Raw genomic sequence first — 18,803 nt, forward strand, 5'->3', positions numbered from 1 at the left:
AAGGAGGGCAGGCTTCCCATCACTGAGGCTGCTACCTGTGCTGCTTCTCCAGCCGCCACTCCCTTGGAGGTCATGCACTCACAATGCTATGTTCATCTTCCTGAATACTCACAAGCGCTCTACTTGGAAGACAGTATTTTTATCTCCATTTCATAGAAGAGCCAACTGAAGCTAGTTTAATAATTTGTCCAAAGTCACACACAAAAAAGTTGCCAAGTAATGGACACAAGTGCTGAATGTGTGGTGCATGACTCAGAAACTGCCATTTTACTTGAATGTGCCCTCACCTAACATCAGGCATGGTAACACAGAGACTCGTGATTAAGAACACAGACAGGAGACAGGAGTCCACGTCACAACTACTATTTCCTAACGACCTTGGACATCCACGTTTCAGTTCCTCATGTGAAAATGGGGATAAAAGCAGTATATACCTAGGGAATTCACTTCTGGCATGATGGAATGAGGGGGCTGGCTACGCTTCGTGGCTCACACCTGTAATCCTAGCACTTTGGAAGGCCAAGGTGGGCAGTTCTCTTGAGTCCAGGAGTTCAAAACCAGCCTGGGCAACACAGGAAGCCCCTGACTCTGCAAAAAACAAACAATAACAACAACAACAACAACAACAACAACAACAACAACAACAAAAACCCAAAAAATTAGCCAGGTATGGTGGCATATACCTGTAGTCCCAGCTACTCAGGAGGCTGAGGTATGAGGATCACCTGAGCCTGGGAAGGAAGGTTGAGGCTGCAGTAAGCTGTGACTGCACAATTGCACTCCAGCCTGGCAACAGAATGATACCCTGTCTCAAAAATAAAATTTTTAATCATTTATAAAAAATATATTTTAGGCCAGGCACGGTGGCTCAAGCCTGTAATCCCAGAACTTTGGGAGGCCGAGGCAGGTGGATCACGAGGTCAAGAGATCGAGACCATCCTGGTCAACATGGTGAAACCCCATCTCTCCTAAAAATACTAAAAATTAGCTGGGCATGGTGGCGTGTGCCTGTAATCCCAGCTACTCAGGAGGCTGAGGCAGGAGAATTGCCTGAACCCAGGAGGCGGAGGTTGCGGTGAGCTGAGATCGCGCCATTGTACTCCAGCCTGGGCAACAAGAGCAAAACTCCGTCTCAAAAAAAAAAAAAAAAAATGAGAAGATCAATCAGTCTCCTTCCCCAAAAGTAACTATGACACTGGACTAAACTGTCAATAGCAACCATTTCAGTACTTTGAATTCATCACATTTGGTGATGACAGGAAATGATAAATGTGTAGGTTAATTTAAAATACTATAAATATATTTTTTTCATTTCCTCTCTTATTCAAAGGGCATGAGATTGTGTAAGTTAATAATTGTAACAGTACCATTGAGGTTGTAACATACAACATATAGTAATTTACATAAATAATAGCACAGGCTGGGCGTGATGGCTCACATCCATAATCCCAGCACTCTGGGAGGCTGAGGTGGGTGAATCACTCACTTGAGGTCTGGAGTTCGAGACCAGCCTGGCCAACATGGCGAAATCCTGTCTCTACTAAAAATACAAAAAAATTAGCTGGGCATGGTGGTGCCTGCCTGTAATCCCAGCTGCTAGGGAGGCAGAGGCAGGAGCATCACTTGAACCTGGGAGGCGGAAGCTGCAGTAAGCCAAGTTCGCACCACTGCACTCCAGCCTGGGAAAGAGAGTGAGATTCCATCTCAAAAAAATAAAATAATAATAATAGCAATAATAATGATAATAATGGCACAAAGTCAGGGGAGGAAAAGAAGACATGAAGCCAAGTGCCTATATATATATTTTTTGTTTGTTTGTTTTGAGACGGAGTTTCGCTATTGTTACCCAGGCTGGAGTGCAATGGCGCAATCTTGGCTCACTGCAACCTCTGCCTCCTGGGTTCAGGCAATTCTCCTGCCTCAGCCTCCTGAGTAGCTGGGATTACAGGCACACGCCACCATGCCCAGCTAATTTTTTGTATTTTTAGTAGAGACGGGGTTTCACCATGTTGACCAGGATGGTCTCGATCTCTTGACCTTGTGATCCACCCGCCTCGGCCTCCCAAATTGCTGGGATAACAGGTTTGAGCCACCACGCCCAGCCTAAGTGCCTATAGTTTATCAGCATTAAGGTAGCATTACTTTGTAGTAAGCTGTGATAAGTAAAGATACATGGAGTGATTTGTGGAGCAATCACAAAGAAAATTCCTCATACAATATTATTTATAAAATAAAATGTCAACAAGGAATTAAATTTGTACACCAAAAAATATGCACCTAACACAAAATAATGCAGTAACAGAGGAACAAATAAACAAAAATAAATTTTAAAAAGAATGGCAAAATGATGGACGTAAATCCAAAGGAATCAATAATCACATTAAGTTTGAACGGACTAAACTCTTACTCTAGGAGTCAGCAAACTTTAGCTTTTTCATCATCCTTTTTGTGTAGTTCCTAACCTAAAAGATGGTTTTTATATTATTTAATGATTGAAAAAAAAGTGACACATAAAAATTATGTGAAATTCAAATTTCAATGTTCATAAATAAAGGTTTGATTGGAATAAAGCCACTCCTACTTTGTTACCTATCTTTTATGGCTGCTTTCTCGCTGCAACAAAGGTGCATTGGTAAGAGGCCATAAAGCATAAAAGCCTAACACGTTTACAACCTGACCTTACAAAAAAACTGTGCTGATGTTGCTCTACTCAAAAAGTAGAAATTCTCAGACTACATTTGCTTTAAAAAAGAAACAACTATGTGCTGTCTACAATAGACTCCCCTAACACAGAAAGACACAAACCACTTAAAAAGGGCAGGAAAAGTTTCCATGTATATAATAATCATGTGAGCTAGGATAGCTCTATTAATATCAGACAAAATAGACTTTAAGTATTACTGGAGTCAAAAAGAGAGATTTCAAAATGATAAAAAGGTCAATACATACTGAAGACATAGCAATTGTAAACACACATACACCTAATAAAACCCCAAAATACATAAAGCAAAGCCTGGGAGAATTTGAAAGGTAACATAGACAATTCAATAATACTTGAAGATTTCAAAAAGCCAATTTCATAAATGATAGAAAAAATAAAGAGGAAATAGCAAGGTATATAGTACTTCAACACTATCAATTAACTTAACCTAATTAATATTTTTTCAAGGCTTCATTCTTCAGGATAGACCAAAGCAAGCCTCAATAGCCAAGTGTGGTGGCTCACAACTGTAAACCCAGAATTTGAGGAGGTGAAGGTGGGAGGACCATTCATGTGAGCCCAGGATTTAAGACCACTCTGGGCAGTGTAGTAAGACCTAGTTGCTACCAAAAATAAAATAAAATTAGCCAGGTATGGTGGTGCATGCCTGTAGCCCCAGCTACATGGGAAGCTGGGGCAGAAGGATCACTTGAGCCTAGGAGTGCTGGGGCTGTGCCTGGACCATGATTACGCTACTACCCTCCAGTCTGGGTTACAGCGCAAGACTCCGTCTCCAAAAGCCTAAATAAATGCAAAAAGACTGATGCTATGATTATACCAAGTATGTTATCTGATCACAATGGGGGTAAAGTATGTATCTACAACAGAAATAAATATGGAAAAACACCAAATATTTTGAAATGAAACAAAACACTTCTAAATGACCAATGGCCCAAAGACTAAAAGTCACAAGAGAAGTTAAAAAATATTTGACAGAATGAAAACAAAACATACACAAATGTATGGGATGCAGCTAAAGTAGTGCTTAGAAGAAAATGTACAGCTTTAAATGCCTGTATCAGAAAAGGTCTCAATCAATAACCTAAACTTGCACCCTTAAGAAATTAGAAAAGAACTAAACCCAATGAAAGCAGAATAAAATAGTAAATGCTAGAGTGGAAATTAATAAAATAGAAAACAGAAAGACAAGAGGAAAGAAACAAAACCAAAAGTAGGTCATTTGAAAAGATAAAAGACAAAGCTTTAGGCTAGACTGACAAAGAAATTAAGAAAGAAGACATAAATTAGCAAAATCAGAAATGAAAGAGAGGCTATCACTATCAAACCTATGGGAACTTAAAAGGATTATGTGGAAATACTATAAACCACCTTTTACCAGCAAATTAGAAAACCTAGGAGAAAACGGGCAAAATCCTAGAAAGACACAAATTGCCAAATCTGACTCCAAAAAAAAAAAAAAGGAGAATCTAAATAGACCTATAACAAGTAAAGAAGTTGAACTGCTTATTAAAAACCTTCCAAAACCTTCCCATAAAGAAAGATCAGGCTCGGGTGGCTTCATTGGTAAATTTCACCAAAGATTTAAAGAATTAATGCAAATAATCACAAACTCTTTCAGCCAACAGAGAAGAAAGGAAAACTTCACAAGCCACTCAGTGAGGCCAGTATTACGCTGATACCAAAGCCAAAGACACCACGAGAAAACTCCAAATCAACATCTATCACGAACAACGACAGAAAAAATTCTTTGTTATTTGTAGAGACAAGGGCTCACTTTGTTGTCCAGGCTAGAGTGGTGCAATCATGGCTCGCTGCAGCCTCCATCTCCAGGCTCAAGTGATCTTCCTCTCTCAGCCTCCCAAATACCTGGGACCACAGGCACGTGCCCGCACGCCTGGCTAATTTTCCATTTTTTGTAAAGATGGGGTCTACTTATGTTGCCTAAGCTGGTCTAGAACTCCTGGGCTCAAACAATCCTCCAGGCTAGAACTCCCAAAGTGTTAGGATTACAGGTGTGAGCCACCACACTTGGCCGAAACTTCTTAACAAAACTTCGGCAAATGAATTCAGCAACATACAAAAAGCATTATATACTTCAACCAAATGACATTTATCCAGGTTGGTTTAACATCAATAACCAATTAATACACTACAACATACTAATAAAGAAGGGAAAAAACACATGATCATCTTAATAGTTGCAGAAAGGCATTGGCAACACCTGTTACTGATGATAGAAACTTTTTATAAGCTAAGAATAGAAGGAAACTTGCTCATACTAATTAAGGGCAATTATGAAAAACCTACAGCCAACATCATACTTAATGGCAAAGGACTGAATGCTTTGCCACTAAAGACTAGAAGCAAGACAAGGACATCTGCACTCACACCCTCTAACTCAACACTGTACTGAAGGTTTAGCCCGTGAAACAAGGAAAAAAATGCATACAAATTGGAAAGGAAGAAATAAAATTGCCTTTTCTCACAGTTGACACAATATTATTTTTTGCTTTTTTGAGACAGGATCTCACTCTGTCACCCTGGCTGGAGTGCAGGCGCATGATCACAGCTCACTGCAGCCTCCACCTCCTGAGCTCAACCAATCCTCTTGCCTTAGCCTCCCAAGTAGCTTGGACCACAGGTGCACACCACCATACCTGGGTAATTTTTACTTATTTATTTTTTTTGGCAAGACAACATAGAGGGTCTTTATTAAAAGCAGCTGAGACCATGCCTAGGTCCTCTGAGGGGATGCATTTCCTCACGTTCCATTCCTTTCCCACATTTCCATTCTCTGCAGGCTACAGCTTGATGCAAAAAAGGGGGATCATCCTAGATATACACAACCTTTGAGGGCACAGTTTGGAGGTGGAGTCGCACAGGACATTTGAAAAAGTGGGAGAGCAAAGTTTCACTATAGCCCACAAGGAAGTAGAATTTGTGTGCAGGCAGCTGCCTCAGGACCAGGGCACAGATCTCCAGCTGGTTAGCCCAGCGCTTTATAACCAGCTGGTCAGCCAGGCAGCCTGGGAAGGTACCCCACATGAACTTGCGAAGGAAAATATCCTCCACCGTTCGCTCTGCGGCATGGTCCTCCCCATCCAGGTTACCTGTGTGCAGCGACAGCCAGCCCTTACGGTGGGCGATGCAGTGCGGCGCGTGTGCCTCCTCCTAAGTCACCGGCTTGTCTCCCTTGCTTACGCGGACTCGGGCCGCCTGGTTCTCGGCGCAGACCGCAGAGGTATGCAGGGCGTGCCAAGTGCAAGGCAGCTCTCGGCTACAGGACGGCACCCTTGGCCCCAGCAACCCGCCGCACACGGAGGCCGCCATCTTGCGCCGCGCGGAACGCAGCCCACCTGGGTAATTTTTTAATAGAGAAGGGTTTCCCTAAGTTTCCCAGGCTGGTCTTGAACTCCTGGGCTCAAGTGATCCTTGGTCTCCCAAAGTGCTGAGATTATAGGCATAAGCCCCCACACCTGGCCAGCTGACAAAATCTCACATGTAGAAAAACCCAGGGAAATCACACCCAAAAAACCCTACAAGCCTACGAACCTAGCAAGAATAAAACTACTAGCAAACCAAAAGTGAATTAAGAAAACAATTCCATTCACAAAAAATAAAATTACTCAGGAATAAATTTAACAAATGAAATGCTGAGATTCACTCAGGATGGGTGGCAAAATATTAAGGGAACTATCAGGGAAAGTGGTAAGATTACAGTCTCAAACCTTTTGGAAGGCTGAAAGGTTTTCATTAATTTATGGAATGGGCTGAAGGCAGCCACTTCTTATGTCAGAGCATTAGGTCATAGGGGAAGATTAAGGATAACAGAAGCTGTCCCAGTTAAGTCTGTTTACTCCACATTCCTTTGTCTCTACTCTGTTTACTCATGTAAACTTTGTGCCGGATGGTCCTCTCAGGGGCAGGTCAAAGAGGAATTACCCATTAATGGTGTATACTCTGGGCCCCAGAACCAAAACCTTTTATCATTCATAAAACCACTCTTTTACATTAATTATCCACAAGTATGTTGACTTAGAACCTCTGTTATTAAATCTATACTGAATAAATATGAGGAGGAACAGGGAGTAGTTGTTGGTTAGCTGCAATCGCCCTCTGAGAGCAGCCGACGACCCCCTAGCCGGACTCTTACACTGTACTCTGGTGTGTGACAGTATATTTCATTCACCTGTCGCTGAGTCATGCACGGTCTGTAGTGGTGTTCAACATCTCAAATGAAGTACAAGATTCATACGGTCAAAACTATAAAACACTGCTAACAGAATGTAGAGCTTCTAAATAATTAGAGATTCCATGTGTTTGAATTGGAAGATTCAATATTATTAATATGGTATTTTTTTCAAAATTGAACTATAGATTCAAACAATCTCTATCAAAAGCTTAGTAGGTTCTTTCTCATATTAATTGACACAACATTCCTAAAATTTATGTTGAAATGCAATTTTGAAAAACAATGAAGTTACACTATCTAATTTCAAAAGTGCTTATAAAACTATAGGAATCAAGACAGTATGCTGCTGGCATAGAGACTGGCATACACATCACAGAATAAAGGAGTCTGGAATTAAATCCTTACATTTTTATAGTCTATTGATTTTCAAGAAAAGTGCCAAGACAAGTCAATGAGCAAAGGCTTCTTAATAAATGGTGCTGAGATAACTGGATAGCTAAAAACAAAAATGTAAACCCTTATTTCACACCATAGGTAAGAATTAAGTCAAAGTGGGTCATATACCTAAATGTATGAGCTAAAACTATAAAACTTCTAAAAACAACGTTGTGACCCCAGTTTGCACAGAGTTCTTAGACACAATACCAAAAGCACAATATATAAGAGAAAAACTCTGCTAAGTTAGACTTTATTAAAATTTAATAACTAAAATTAAAAATGTTTGTGTTTCAAAACAAACCATTAAAAGAAAGATAAGCCACAGGCTAGAAGAAAATATGTGTGTAACTGACAAGAGATTGTACCAAGATATAAACAAAACTTAATTTTTTAAATGAGCAAAAAATATGAACAGACCTTTGACCAAAGGCAACACACAATATAAGCTCACAAAAAGGTCCTTAATATTATTAGTCATTCAAAATGTAAATTAAAGCCACAAAAAGACACCATTGCATATCCACTATCATGACAATATCATGACAAAGGCAGGGATGCAGAGAAACCAGAAACCTTATACACTGCTGGTGGGAATGTAAGATGGGTTGGCTTTTTTTTTTTTGAGATGGAGTCTCGCTCTGTCACCCAGGCTGGAGTGCAGTGGCACAATTCGGCTCACTGCAACCTCACACCCAGCTAATTTTTTTGTATTTTCAGTAGAGACAGTGTTTCACCATGTTAGCCAGGATGGTCTTGATCTCCTGCCCTGTAATCTGCCTGCCTCAGCCTCCCAAAGTACTGGGATTACAGGCATGAGCCACCATGCCCAGCCCAGGGTTGGCTTTTAAATAAAGTTTTTCTTTTTTCTCTATTTCGGGAAAGTGATGATTAAGGGTGTGGCTAAATATAGAGAACAAAAAAATTTATCACAGGGCAGGTAGACTTTGGACCCCTAGAAATCACTCCGTATCAGTTCATACAGGTCATCCTGTTTATTCTTTTTTCTTTACAGCTGCATTGACCTTGTATTTTGACTTTTCATTTTCTAGTACCTGAGGATCAGAAGTTTCTCCATTTTATTTTAGTCAAATGTATCAGTTTATCTTTATTATCTGCCCCTTCTATTGTCTTAAAAAATTCATCTGACACTGAGATCACATGTTCTTTATTCGCTGTAAAGTTGTTTTGGTTTTCACATATAAGTCCTTGATTAATCTAGTACTGATTTATATGTGAGGTAGGTAGAGATTTACATTTCTCCACACATATAACCAATTCACTCAACACATTCATGGAAAAATGTTAACCCTCACAAGAATCAGAGCTATACAAATTAAACTATTAATAATCAACAAAGATTTTTCTAAATGGTTACATTCTCTGCTTCAAAAGTTTTTGTTTTGTTTCGTTTTTTGAGATACAGTCTCACTCTGTCGCCCAGGCTAGAGTGCAGTGGTACAATCTCTGCTCACTACAACCTCTGCTTCCTGGGTTCAAGTGATTCTCCTGCCTCAACCTCCTACTTCAGCCTTCTGTAGCTAGGATTACAGGCATATGCCACCACTCCTGGCTAATTTTTGTCATTTTAGTAGACATGGGTTTCACCATGTTGGCCAGGCTGGTCTTGAACTCCTGACCTCAGATGATCCACCTGCCTCAGCCTCCCAAAGTGTTGGGATTACAGCTGTGAGCCAGAGCACCGGGTTGAAGGTAGCTTAATATATATTGTCATAAAAATTAATCTGGCAATATGCAACTGAAACATCATCATACTCTTTGACCCAATCATGCTGTTTTTATAAATCTTAAAGAAAAAACACACATACAAATGTTCCCTGGATCACGTATGACAAAAAGTCAATTTAAATTTTAAAAACTGGACACATCCTCATTTCCAACAGTATGAGTAAACAAAATCCTGGCACATTTACACAATAGAACTTTAGAGAACCACTAAAATTGATATTTATGCAGAGTTATAAATAACATGAGGGGAAAATTCACATTGTTCATTTGTTAAGAGCAAAAACACAGGAAACAAAATTATATGTTTGTGGTTCAATCACAAAGACAGAATAGGGAGGAAAACTGGACCACGAAGTACAGCTGAACTGTTAACTGGATGGCAGAATTTTTGTAAACATTATTTTCAAAACATCCTATAGTGAACATGCAGTGCTTTCATAAGAATACAACCTGTGAGCTTATTTGTTCTTAAATTACTTTTTTAAAAGTAAATAGTCGAGCGAATCCATTAAAAAATGCAAGGCCCTTTCTTGGCTTTTAATTATACCATGACTGCCAAACAAAAAATAAATCAAAAGATGAGACCATTGGGTTTTTCTGTAGCCTTTTGTTTTTATTTTTATTCTTTGGCTTTGGTAGAACCTAGGCAGCCTTTCCTCTTTACCTGCTCAAAATAACTTCTTGCAAATCTGACTTAAAAAATTTTGTAGTGGTGTATATATATAGTTAGGAACTGGCCTTGAATATTCAAAGTCTAAATGACAAGAGTGATAAGCCTACCAGCTTTTCAAGACTCTTCCCTTCCTATTCAGCTTATATTCCATAATTCATCATTGTAATCATGTCCTTGTGTATACCTCTAGCACCTTCCTCTACTCTCCTTCTGAAAAACTCTCTTGGCAAAACCACATTAGTCAATTCAACTCTACTTATGTCTTGCCTGCACCCATAGATAGAGCTGAATCAGGCTGGAAAAAAACAGAACTGGTCTGATGGGTCTCACTTTGTAGTTACCGCCATGACCCTCAGGCAGGTCCTTAATGCTGCCTGGAAATCAAACTACTCTTCCCTGGTCCATTCTTCTCCTTCCCTGTCTACCATTTCACACTGTCTCTGTCTCTTCTCCAACCCCGGAGCACTTGCGTTACCCCTGGAACACTCCCCCATTTCCTATCTCCGCAGATGGCCCAGCTTCCTATTTCACTGAGAAAAGGAACATCGGGAGACCTTGGACTCGGCACCCCATGTTCCCACTCAGCACCATGTTTCCATCTACTCCATCCTGCTACCTTGCTCAAGGGCCTCCACCCTCCTCTGGCATACTTAGTCTCCCCACAATTTCCCCACTCCACTGGTCATTTCTGAAAATGTTATTTCTCATTTATATGAACAAACTTGTGGTGACCCCACTTTCCCCACCAGCTATAGCCCCATCTCTCTCATTCCCTTTGCAGCAGAACACCTCAGGAGAATTGTGTCTACCAATGCCCACGATTCCTCTCCCATCTTCTCTTACACCCACACCAAGGCCTTCTCTACCGGTCATAGGACACAGCAGCTCTTGTCAAAGTCACCAATGGTGCCCACATTGCAAGTCTAGAGTGAGTTCTCAGACACAATCCTAGAGGCTCTTAGTGATCACTGAACACTCCTTTTCCTTTAACGTAAGTTTACCTCTTTGCTAAACACACCACACACTCAAGGCCCCTCAGTGTGACTCCTTTCCTGGTCTCCCTCTGGAGTCTTATGGGAGTGCCCCACCACCCAGACTTTGGTACCCTCTTCCCCACCCATGATTTCACGCATGCTCATGACATTCTATAGCATCGACAGGCCTTACACTCCCAAATTCTCTCTCTTCATTTACAGACTAGTTATATTCAGCTCCTTTCGGGACACTGACACTTTGATATCTTGCAGACACTTGAAACTTCACAAGTTCAAAACTCTTGGCTCTTTCCCACCTACCCCCACACCCATCCACTTGCAGGTTTAAATCTTCTCTATCGTATTTCCACTTGCAGCTACTCCACAATCTTCCAATGATCAGATAAGAACACTCAGAATCACCCTTGGCTCCTTTCTTTCTCCCATATCTCACCTAGTGTGTCATGAAATCCCAGTTTCAGCTACCTCCAAAATGTGTGCAGAATCCAAATACTTTTTGCCACTATACTAGACCAAGCTGCTGTCCTCTTTCTCCTGCATCATGGCAATACCTCCTAGTTCGTTTCCTTGCTTTCCTTCTCCTGCCCCATTCTATTCTCAACATGTCTCAACAAACTGGAACAGATGCTGACACTCTGGCTACTACTGTAATAAGGTAGTATTTTATCTATGACCCATGAGTCTTATGTCTTCTGCCAGCATCCATGAAACTATAGCAGGTTAACCGGTGAGCCTGCCTTCGAGCTTGTGTTTAAGGTAAAAATCTCCGATGTTTTCACACTTCTTGGCAACTACATGCAAACATAATAAATGTTTACAACTACATAAAAACATAATTACATCTACTTAAGTAACGTAAAGCAATTGCTTTGACTTCTTTCAGGGCTCTTCTGTCTTACAACAATAAGCTCTAATTTAAAAGGCAATATGAACACTGCATGGCTACAAAGGTAGATTTTAAATAAAGTTAAATATAGCCAAATTAAGAAAAATGAACTTAAAGTTACCAAACAATTTAAACTTAAATTTATATTTACAGCAAAAGTTCTAATAAACTTTCAAGTGATTAACTCCTTCTCTGTGGGCTACTGACATGGAAATATGGGGTAGCATCAGCCTAAGTTTGCAGAGGTGTACTGAGTGAATCTCCATATAAAATAGGGGATAATCTCTAATCATGTCCAGTTCTAAAAGCATCTGACTCAAAAATAGTAAGTGTACAGATTTAGATACCTAACACTCAAAGATAGCTTTTCCATGAGCATTTCTAAGCATCCTTCACTCTAATTGTGTTCAATACATTCTTATTTGATTATTAAACTGAATATGGAACAAATATTCATAGCAGCAATCATGTTAAAATGCTAATGGTGTTGGCTTATAAGAATTGATTAATGAGGCTGGGCGAGGTGGCTCACACCTGTAATCCCAGCACTTTGGGAGGCTGATGCAGGTGGATCACTTGAGGTCAGGAGTTCGAGACTAGCCTGGCCAAGGTGGTGACACTTTGTCTCTACTGAAAAAACACAAAAAGTAGACAGGTGTGGTGGTCGGTGCCTGTAATCCCAGCTACTCGGGAGGCTGAGGCAAGACAATTGCCCAAATCCAGGAGGCAAAGGTTGCAGTGAGTCAAGATCACAGCCCTGGACTGCAGCCTGGGCGACAGAGAGAGACTTTGTCTCAAGGAAAACTGAAAATAAAGAATTGATTAGTTAAATGACTGCACACCTCTCAATTTTGCCATTCAAATTTTAGCAGGTTGCATTTAAAAAGTAGTACACCTATACGGGAATTAACCACTGTCTTTATATGTATACAGTCATCCCTCAGTATTCATGGGGGACTGGCTCCAGGACCCCCACCAATGCCAAGAGCTGTGGATGCTCAAGTCCCTTATATAAAATGTCACAGTATCTGCATATACACTATGGACATCCTCCCCTATACTTTAAGTCATCTCTTGATTATTTATAATACCTAATACAAGTGTTGCATAATTGATTATTTTTTGTTATCTTATTTGCACTTAACCAATTCAGAGAAACGTGGCATGAGAAATATTTTATCTTTGTCCCCAGTTCCTGGCATAGTTGCTACATCTTTGGGATTTCCTTAGATAGAAGTGTTTCTGGTTGTTCAAAACAAGCCCCTTTCAATCACAAGTGTGAATGCTACTGCTAATGCTGTGACTGTCGGCCTCAGGATGGGGCTGGTCACCCAGAGACCTAGTGCCTAGAGGGTGGAACTTTCAGCCCCGCCCCTACAGTCCCTATGCTTGAGAGAAAAGGAAAGGGTTAGAGATTGAGTTCTACAGAAACTCCAACCACAAGATTCGGGGACCTTGTGCACACAAGGGTGGGCTGGGCAGGAGGTCACCCTAGGAGGGCACAGAAGCTCCACGTCCCCCCGTGCTTGCTCCATGTTCCTCTTCCACCAGGCTGTTGCTGAGTTGACCCATTATAATAATGTTTTCCTGAGTTTCATTCTAGCAAATTATCTAATCTGAGGAGGAGACAGCAGGAACCCCTGATTTGTAGCCAGCCGGTCAGAAGTGTGAGAGGCCTGGGACTTGTGACTGAAAACTGAAGCTGGGGCAGTCTTACGGGATTCAGCCTGTTGCCTGTGGAGTCTGTACCTACTCTGGGTAGCATCTGAATTAACTGAATTGTTGGACACTTGGTTTCTTTTTTTTTTTTAAGACAGAGTTTTGATCTTGCTGCCCAGGCTGGAGTACAACGGCATGATCTCGGCTCACTGCAACCTCCACCTCTGGGTTCAAGCAATTCTCCTGCCTCAACCTCCCAAGTAGCTGGGATTACAGGTGTGTACCACCATGCCTGGCTAATTTTTGTATTTTTCGTAGAGGTGGGGTTTCACCATGTTGGTCAGGCTGGTCTCGAACTCCTGACCTCAAGTGATCCACCCACCTCAGCCTCACAAGGTGCTGGGATTACAGGTGTGAGCCACCATGTCTGGCCTGGACACTTGACCTTCGTGCTGAAGAAGTGGTTGTTGGTATTGGAAACACATCACAAGAAAGAAATCAGACTTTTATTTTGACCACTGTGCGTACCAGGCCTGCGTCTCCTATGAAATAACTATGACACTTTTCAACAAATCAATAGAGGTTTTTCTTTTTTTCTTTTTTTTTCCCCCCCCCACTATCTCCAGTAATGGCTATAAGCAAAATACAGGTTTTTTAACTCTAAATCAGTGGATACCCGGGCAACATTGATAAAGGAAATCATTTGCACACTGAAAATACAGCACCCCGACTTACTACTAGTAAGATCCTTAATGATTTCTACATCTGCGACCTTACTGACTAAGGTGTAATTACAGTTGATGGCTTAAAAACAGCTATTGTAATAATACTTTGATATAATACATATGTAATACATCCTGACCTCCAGAATAATAAATGTAAAATACTATCTTACATGTTGTTCTTTTAATATCATTTACCTATATTGTCACAGCTGACAATGACAAATTAAAAAACAATTATTTAACATTTTAATAAATGTCAACAAAATTATTTTAGCTAAAAATATAGCAAACTCCCTAAAAATCTCACCACATTTATTGCCTATGAAAAAGCATGACCTCATGAATTATAAACTATCAAGTAGGTAAGATTCTTTCAGAATTTGACAAACTATGAACAAAGATGCTGTTTTGTTTTTATTCTGTACTATAGCAAAGTGTTTAAGTTTCTTCATTGGTTTTTTATTTTCTTCAAGACTAAAAGTAATTTGTTTATATATTAAAATCTCTTAAATGTATTGAACTACTAAAGCAAAAATGTCTAACTTTTGAAAGGCAACATGCATATAAAAATAACTGAAAAGTAGAACTGTTATGACTGCTCTCAGAGCCTTCAGCTCTTAACATAAAAGCTCTCATTTAAAGAGCAATTTGTCCATTATTCAAATGCTTTCGCATAATATAAGCTTCAGTTAAAATAATCTTTTCCTCTTTTCTAAAATACATGCAAATTAAAAATGGAGTTTTAAACAGCAGATTTGGAGTCCAAAAAGTAATCCACATAAAATTTATTATTAAATGTATATTAAGAGTCAATGTAAATTTCATTCATTGATCATTCAGCTGAAGGGAATCTTGGAAAGCAATAATTATTCAACTGAATAATATATGCCTATTAACCAAATAATGTAAAAATCTTACAAAATGAAAAGATTATTTGCATTATAAAACAGCAAGTTGACTGCCAAAAGGAATCACTTATTATGGGTTCCCAAAGATGTGATCTCTTGATGCTTTTAAAATAGTCCAACTTAAAATCATTATGTTGCCACTACAGACCAGCAGGCATTTCATCAACTAAGTTAATTGAACTCAGTGACACAGATGTGGCTTCATGAGAGCACTAACTGAAAACACTACCCTCACTGAAAGAAAAAAATTGATGTGGTTTCACCCAAAAGTGAAGGCTTTAATATTCATTGATACTAGCAAACAAACAAACAAAAACTGTTAATAATAAATAAATAAATAAATAAATAAAACCTTCTGATTAAACACACTCTTCTTTATCTCTACCATTCCCTAAAAACACAAAAACAAAGAAAATCACAAAGCAGTTATGGCAGATGACAACAGTGTTATGTGGCTAAGACAAATTGGATAAACCAAAATTTAAGACTGCTGGAAAGGAAGACAATGAAAAACCAGCCTGAGAGAAGTTTTCACAAATCTGAACCAAGAGGTGGATACTATTTGTTTAAAAAAGAGGGGATGAGGAGAACAGTTAGAAAACAAAACTCCTACAGCCAAAAATTAAACATCCAATAAAAGAAAAATCAAGGGAACTCCCCTCCAAAAAACAACAACAACAAAACTGAAGCTAAGAAAATAAATAGATGGATTTGGGAGTTCCTATGTCCAATGAAGAAGAGCTTAAGACAGAAAAAAAGTAAAAAAACGAAATCAGAAAATGAAAGAGAAGAAATTATAAAAGGCATTTTAATAGTTTTCCTGGAATTGAAGAACACAAGTTTACAGACAGAAAGGCACTATGGAATGCTCAGCACATCCGAAGTAGAAAAGAACCACCACCAGACACACCATGGTAAAAGTTAGTATTCAGGAGGTAACACAAATGTACCCCAAAAGCTTCTAGGGATAAAAGATATGGCTTACAAATGCCTAGGAAACGGGCGGCGCGTGACTTAAGAGTAACACTAAAAACCGGAAGACAATGGAGCAATGCCTGCAAAATTCCAAGAGGAAACAGGCTTACAACTATGACCCCCACTAACAGTTCAATGACTCTCCTTATGCCCTTGCACGTGTCTGACATCCTTGCAGGGACTAGGCCAAGTTCTGGTCACCAGCGTGCGACCTGCAAGAACACCCACCTCTGCCATGGGGGCAACAGACAGGAACTGCAGGTGAAAGCAGACTGGACCCAAAGGAAGAGGCCGAGGGAGCCGCAGACTTCCTGAAAGCAAGACACAGACCTCTACTCATGCACTGAGATTTCAGAGTTCATCTGTCACTGACAGATAACTTATTCTATCTGAACTAAAATATTAACCTGGAATTTTATACACAGCCAGGCATACACCAAATACGTAGAACACAGACGTTTTCTGACATGCAAGGTCTCAGCCAGCTCAACTGTAACATCCTCCATGAAGACAAATCCAAATTCCCCAGCTCCCAGGATTAAATTAAAACCTTTAGCATCAACAGCAAGAAGGGGTGCATACACCAGACTCCATTCTGAAATCTACTACTAATGTGATGTGTAACTCTGGGCAGATGACATACGCTGCTTAGACCCAATTTCCTCATCTGTGCAAGGATGAAGATAATCTATAATCAGAGGAGTTTCTTCTAGCTCTAAATGCAGTAATTCCAGTGCAAATGTATAAATTCACTAAAATCCCACTACAATTCTCTGCATTGGTACTTGCTTACATTTTCTGCCAGTCTATGGTATTTAGCAATAATGTTGTTTCCTAAATATGTTACTTTTTTTTTAACTTTAAAAGCAATGTCAACAAACAAAAATGACTATTGTCTGATGGTAACATGTTACTTAAAACCAAATTTAAGCTTTAAAAACAAACACCATTATCAAAACAAACTTTAGAGAAACAACATACACAGTAAAAATCTACCAGTAAGAATTCGTCTAACTTTAAAAACGTGCTAACCCAACTGCTTCAACCATCTAGCACAGGCGTCCCCAAACTTTTTACACAGGGGGCCAGTTCCCTGTCCCTCGGACCATTGGAGGGCCGCCACATACTGTGCTCCTCTCACTGACCACCAATGAAAGAGGTGCCCCTTCCTGAAGTGCGGCGGGGGTGCTGGATAAATGGCCTCAGGGGGCCACAGTTTGGGGATGCCTGATCTAGCATATTATTGATATGGTCAGAATAACATGTACCACAAAAATGACTTTAAGTGCAACCAAAAACAGCATCAAATAATCGGCCACCCAGAGCGCTAAGTAAAAAGACCTTGTCTAGATAATTCTAAAGATTAACACTGAACTATTGAAATTGTTTTTGATGGAAATCTTATCTAATAGGAGCCATACATTCTTGTCTTCAAAACGGTATTTTAAGCACAAGTGTGTATATTAAGTATAACCTCAGACTGTCACAAATTGCTATATATAAATGGATGCCTCTCCAGATGACCAAATGTATCTGTTGGAAAATTTCAGGAAGGCATAATGACACCATTAGGACTTACTAATGTTCTGATCACTGCCTGCCTCCCAAGCCTTCAGATATAGCTTGTCTTCCTTCTTTTTCTCTATACTGGAGAGTCTGATACTACAGAAAATAAGATCATCATCATTCTGCAATCTCCAAGTGTGATGCCCTTTTAATGATTTTAAGAAAGTATTTTAGTGTGTTGCTGTTAGGAGTGATAAAACAGTATCAGAACAAATGTAATCAGAGCAGAAGGCTCGGTCTCCCATCAATGAACTGCAATGACCCCGCAGCCAAGTCAGGTCACTGCTGCTAACACTGCAGCCACCTGTCATCCTTACCGTTCTAGCAGCTTGCACTAATAATACTTCTGAAGACGCCCTCTAGCTTACTGCTTTCATTACCATTTCTCTTGCTCCTTTAGTCTCAAACCCTTTTCCCACATTAGGCTTCCTTAACAAAAACACTCATGTCTAACAAAGACGTGGCTGATTAATCAGAAAATACTACTTTTGACTAGTCAGATGTTTTAAATTAATAGTAATAATGTTTTAAATTAATAGTAATAAGTAGGAATTATTACTATTATTTTAAAATTAATCTGACTAGTCAAAAGCAGTCAGATTAAGGAGTACAATATTAAAGTATTAGCACTTGTTATATTTCAGGCACTGAATTAATACACTAACATGCATCATCTCATTCCATTTTCACACCAGCTCTGAGAGAAACAGCATTATTACTTTATATGTAAAGCAACAAAAACTTTAATTTTTTTTTTAAATCTACTCTATAAAATTGAAGTGCTGAAATTCAAACCTAGATCTGTATCCCCTTGAGAGACCGCCTTCCTCAGTCACCATTGAGGGCTTGTAAGTCTCTGACTTTTCTTTCTTTCTTTCTTTCTTTTTCTGAGACAGAGTCTCACTCTGTTGCCCAGCCTGGGGTGTTGTGCAATCTTGGCTCACTGCAACCTCTACCTCCTCAATTCAAGCAATTCTCCTGTCTCAGCCTCCCAAGTAACTGGGACTACAAGCACATGCTACCACTCCCAGCTAATTTTTGTATTGTCAGTACAGGTGGGGTTTCATCATATTGGTCAGGCTGGTCTCGAACTCCTGACCTCAGGTGATCCGCCTGCCTCGGGCTTCCAAAATGTTGGGATTACAGGCATGAGCCACTGCGCCCAGCCTAGTCTCTGGCTTTTCTAATTTCCAAGGAGTTTTTCCTTCTGGCTTTAATTCTACACCAGAAATCTGAGGATACCAGGAGGTTTCAGGTAAGTGAGGTTTCACTTTACTAAGCCACACGACCAGAGGAAATGTGTTTTGGGATGGTGACT

At 39.9% G+C, this 18,803-nt stretch overlaps 1 protein-coding gene and 1 pseudogene across 2 annotated transcripts in view; both read right to left on the reverse strand.

Annotated features, from left to right (window-relative positions):
• The window catches only part of SOCS6 (suppressor of cytokine signaling 6), a 38,343-nt gene that overhangs the window by 15,579 nt on the left and 3,961 nt on the right, over window positions 1–18,803 (reverse strand). The window lies entirely within an intron of this gene.
• LOC141580761 (small ribosomal subunit protein uS3m pseudogene) lies at window positions 1,153–18,074 on the reverse strand (annotated as a pseudogene).

This window comes from Saimiri boliviensis, chromosome 13 (assembly GCF_048565385.1).
Source record: "Saimiri boliviensis isolate mSaiBol1 chromosome 13, mSaiBol1.pri, whole genome shotgun sequence".
NCBI lineage: Eukaryota > Metazoa > Chordata > Mammalia > Primates > Cebidae > Saimiri > Saimiri boliviensis.